Below are 5,436 nucleotides of genomic sequence, written 5' to 3'. Positions count from 1 at the left end.
GGGCCCGTCTTCGGACAGCGCTCTAATTATGCAAACAGATTGGGTGAGTAGATACTAGACACGAAATTAAAAGGAAGAAAATGAAGAGAATCTGAGCAGAAGAAAGAATAAACACTGAAAATGGGAGAAAACCGAAGGGTAGAAGGTTAGATCCTCCTGATTGAACACAAAACACAATTAGCATTGCCCTGAGGCAGCACAGTGTGGTGGATTGTCCCCTCCAGTGAAACAATGGAGTGAAAATTGATGAAAAGAGAAGAGAACCTGACATTGTACGTCGAGAGAGACAAACTGGTTTTCTCACAGTCCGATTCCTTGTGAAGACTCCTGCTGTACATCCAATAAAAACACAACAGAGAGTCTCAGTTTCCTGAAGTGGTGAAAATCCACTCTGAAGCAAAGACCCAGCAGGACAAAAGCTGACAAGAGACGACAGATAAAAGGCGTGCCTTGATCTAAAGATGGAGGCGGCTGAACAAACTGGAGGTATTTTTGGTTCATGTTATGCTTCTTGAATCAATGATTTTAAGTAATGTGCATTTATTTCCCCAAAACTCAACTGAAGATGATTCTCTCCAGAAAATCTGAGTGGCTCACCTACATTTGCTGTTTTTCAGAAAATAAACATTTCATAGCAAAAACAAAATTCTTCTTTATAATTTCCTGCAACGCTCTGTTCAGCTAATATCAGTACAAATATTAAAAACCTGCAGCCGCAGCCCTTAAGTGCCACTTGACATGACAACGAGGCAGCAATGGGCACTGCTAGCTAAAAAGTTAGCTATGCTGACGCTAAATCAATAATCTTAAACAGTAAAGCACTCTACTAACATGGTATTTAGTCGACGCTAATGCTAACACTATGCTAAATTCAACCAAGTTGATGCCCACATTTCCACGTAGTATATCGCCCCCAACAGGTTGAAATTTGTTATTGCACACTTACCACCTATGCTTTGCTAGTTCTAACTAATTTGCTGTTTATTGTATTACTGATGCATTCTGGGTATAAAGTAAACATCATTTTTATTTCTCAAGAGGAGAATGTCAGGAGAGGAAGCAGAACTTTCGTGTAAACAGTCTTCATCCACTTCAAAATAAGAGCGTGAATATAAGTTGCTTGAAGAAATCTTCTCCAAAACAGATGTTGAGCTTTATTTTACTGAAAACAAAGCAGCCAAGTAAATTATCACTTCAGAATTTTCATTTATTAATTTAAGCTGAGTGCGCTAAATGCTTTAAATGTTAGCAAAAATGCTACGTTGCTAGAAGTGAAATAAGCTGCGTAACTAGTAGATTTTTAATGAATTGAGTCTGTTTAGCAGCACCTTTGGTTTGATTGATTTAGAGCTGATAATTTGAAGTCAATCCTGCTTGTCCAACATCAGTGTCTGACCTTACAAATGTACTTCTGTAAAAATGGTCAAAAACTCAGGTAAACACGCTCTTCAACATTGTTGAAAGCTTGTTATTCCTCCAAACTATTGGTTGGCATCTTTTAAAGTACATAATTATCAAACCTGAGTGAGTTATTCACCCAAATGTATGTCCTGCTGTGCATCTAAACATGGTTTTACTGTCATGAAAGGAAACTTTTCACCTTTTCTATGAACGTTTTCAGTGTACACTGACTTCCAGCGGTCTTTCATGTTATCCTCAGTGCTGCTCTTGTTAAACATCGGCTGTTATCTGCTGGATGGATCGTTTCTTTCCAACCTTCAGTGACTCACTGGCCCTTTGCCTTTATGACTCATACGCACAACAAAACACGCAGGATGAAAAGAGCGCACTGCTGTTGGTCCTCATCCATTGAGCTAAACTCCCACTTCTCTCCCTGGATCTTTCTCCCTCCAACAAACATTACTTTTTAAATACAGATGTTTAATCTCAGCGTAAACTATTTGTCTACTTCAGAGTGTGATTTATGGACCTATGGCGTCTCATCAGTTCATTTAATTCTAACAACTGGGTAAAAATATAGAACGGGAGCAAAATAAGAACGATACTAACTCCTAGTGTATGACGTTTCTCCATTATCCTCATTGGTTTCCAACACTGAGAGAAATAAGGGAGCTTGAAGCTTAACTTGCTTTATTTTCAGTGCTTTGCACAGATATTTAGTGTACCCTCCACCTATTCTCAGTTCAGTATTATTGGATTTTAATTAATGGAAAATCAGCCTATTCAGGGATTTTTTATAGAGCGTGTCTAAAATATTCTACAGAAAATGCATTTTTGAGCGTTGAGATACCTAGATGAAATGCTACTGGCTGGCACTTGCATAGCAGTCAATCTAGTTAAATTTCCTTGGCACGGATTGGCTGAACCCCCATCAGCAACCAAAACAGCAGAGATAGCTTGAGCTGTAGTGCCAAGATGATTTCCATTTATAACGTTTTTGTTCCTCCATTTTGGATCTCAACTGCTTCTAAAAACGGCTGAAATGCTTTAAAAAAAAACCCATCCAGCCATGTTTGGCCAACAAGTTGTCATTTTTTGGTGTCTGGAAAACAAACTATTTAAAAAAACTCAAGATGGGCACAGAGCCGTTAACTAGCAACCACAGCCAAGCCCCGTTACCTGGCAACCACAGCCCAGCCCAGCCCCGTTACCTAGCAACCTGAGTTCCTGCGCATTTAGTCAGTTAGTTTTACAGCTGCTGGAACAGACCAGTGTTTGGTTGTTGATTTACTTATTTGGATTTAAAGCAACAAGACGCCCTAAAACTGTTAAAAAGCGGTAGAACTGAGCAGACTGAAATGTCAATATCTACAATGACTTGGTGTAAAAAAAAAAAAAATGTAATGAACGTGTTTTGCGTAACCCATAAACCCGAACAAGGAAAAGCTATTCAGAGCTGTTCAGAAACTCATATTTGGTTGTGGCGTCACATTATAACCACCAAGTAATTTATGGAGTTTTGTATGAGATTAACCAACACAAAGTAATGCATAATTGTAGAAGTGAACATAAAACAGGTGGTTTTCTGATGATTTTATGATCTAAAATCTAAAACGTCTCCTGTTAAAAGCTTAGTGTAATTGTTTTAGTACCTAAGCCTCTTTAAACGTCTTTTTCCGAGAGCCATCAAGTGTCCAGTCTGGTAGTTTAGAGCAGATTTTCACAAAATAAAGAAAGGAAAAAATTCACTAGTAGAGAAAAATTCAGGTTCATAATAACTAGAAGCAAAATAAATGTTTACACTGTGATCAAAATAAAACAGCAAAACAAGTTTCTATAATAATATAGTGTCTTTAAACTTGACCACACTTTATAGATTATATGAAAGTACAGACACCAAACCTGAAAGCTTGACTCTAATAGACTGACCTGAAACCTGGATGGACCTCAAAAAAGCAATACAACTAAAGCACCAGATAAAAGTGGAGCTTTTTGCAAACAGGACTGGTGAAACTCCCATTTGTGACTTTCCTTTTTCTCTTCTACAGGAGCTGCAGAAGAGAAAAAGCCGTCTTTCCTGAAATATTAAACAGTGGCTTAATGTTTAATATCGCGCCTTTTGGAGAGGCATCCCTGCTAAAATCAAATGTTGTGCCTAAGTGCCGACGGTTTGCAGGAAACCTGAGAAAAATTTACTTGACAAATGAAGATGCGGTGTGATTTCCGCTCCAGCTGAGAGTCGTGTGTGTGGAAAACAAACTCGGCACAGCAGAATACAAAACAAGATAATAGCCCCGTAGGTTTGCTCACATCGTGGGAAGAAACAGCCAAACATCTCTGGGAGTCAGTTAGGCTCATCGTGTCCTTTTCTCTGCGCCGATACAATCTGCTTCACTCAGGCGGTAAAATGAAACAAATCAGAGAAAATAAGTGCAGGAAATAATGATTAAAACACACTGGGAAGACTGGTGGAACTGGGCAGACTGGTGAAACTTCATGGGCAGACTGGTGGAACTGGGAAGACTGGTGGAACTGGGCAGACTGGTGAAACTTCATGGGCAGACTGGTGGAACTGGGAAGACTGGTGAAACTGGGCAGGCTGGTGGAACTGCATGGGCAGACTGGTGGAACTGGGCAGACTGGGAAGACTGGTGAAACTGGGCAGGNGGTGAAACTGGGCAGGCTGGTGGAACTGCATGGGCAGACTGGTGGAACTGGGCAGACTGGGAAGACTGGTGAAACTGGGCAGGCTGGTGGAACTGGGAAGACTAGTGGAACTGGGCAGGCTGGTGAAACTGGACAGGCTGGTGAAACTGCATGGGCAGGCTGGTGGAACTGGGCAGACTGGTGGAACTGGGAAGACTAGTGGAACTGGGCAGACTGGTGGAACTGGGCAGGCTGGTGAAACTGGGCAGGCTGGTGGAACTGCATGGGCAGACTGGTGGAACTGGACAGACTGGGAAGACTGGTGAAACTGGGCAGGCTGGTGGAACTGGGCAGGCTGGTGGAACTGGGCAGACTGGTGGAACTGGGAAGACTAGTTGAACTGGGCAAACTGGTGGAACTGGCCAGACTGGTGAAACTGGACAGGCTGGTGAAACTGGACAGGGTGGTGAAACTGGGCAGACTGGTAAAACTGGACAGGCTCGTGAAACTGGACAGGCTGGTGAAACTGGGCAGACTGGTGGAACTGGGCAGACTGGTGGAACTGGGCAGACTGGTGGAACTGGGCAGACTGGTGGAACTGGGCAGACTGGTGGAACTGGACAGACTGGACAGATGAATTGATTTCATTGGGGTTTGATGTGATAATTTAGCACATATTTGTAAAATGAAAGGAAAAAACATGTTTTTCTTTTTTAGCTCAAAAATCTGAAAAGTGTGGTGTGCATTTGTCTGTCTTCATCCTCCTGTTAATTTTAGACTAATGCAACCAAATGCCTCCAGACGACAACTAATTGGTGAACAGAGTGTATTTAAATCTTAAGGTAAATTTAGTTTGTTTGCTGGGAAAAAAAACATTTATTTAGTCACAAATTAATTGTATTTAATTATATTTACTCATATTTAATCGCGATTCATTGTATTTAACAATATTTAATCGTATTTAATTGTGATTAATCATGACTAATCACGATTAATCGATTATTAAAATAATCGTCAACTTCATTATCAATTAATCGCTAACTGAAGCATAGAGACTCAGAAAAAGCAATTTGCTGAAAGAACAACATATTTAGAGTAGTAATTAAGCTAAAACTGGACCATATATATATATATATAAAATAAAAAAATTCCCTTCTCACCCTCCGTGGGTGGTCTGTTTCATCCTCTGAGCTCGGGTCCTCTACCAGAGGCCTGGGAGCTTGAGGGTTCTGCGCAGTATCTTGGCTGTGCCTAGAACTGCACATTTCTGGACTGAGATGTCTGATGTTGTTCCTGGGATCTGTTTGAGCCACTGCTCCAGTTTGGGGGTGACTGCCCCGAGGGCCCCGATGACCACAGGCACCACTGTGGTCTTCACCTTCCAGGTCT

Source organism: Poecilia reticulata, linkage group LG22 (assembly GCF_000633615.1).
Source record: "Poecilia reticulata strain Guanapo linkage group LG22, Guppy_female_1.0+MT, whole genome shotgun sequence".
NCBI lineage: Eukaryota > Metazoa > Chordata > Actinopteri > Cyprinodontiformes > Poeciliidae > Poecilia > Poecilia reticulata.
The sequence above is the reverse complement of the archived record's forward strand: the minus strand, read 5'-3'. Positions refer to the sequence as shown.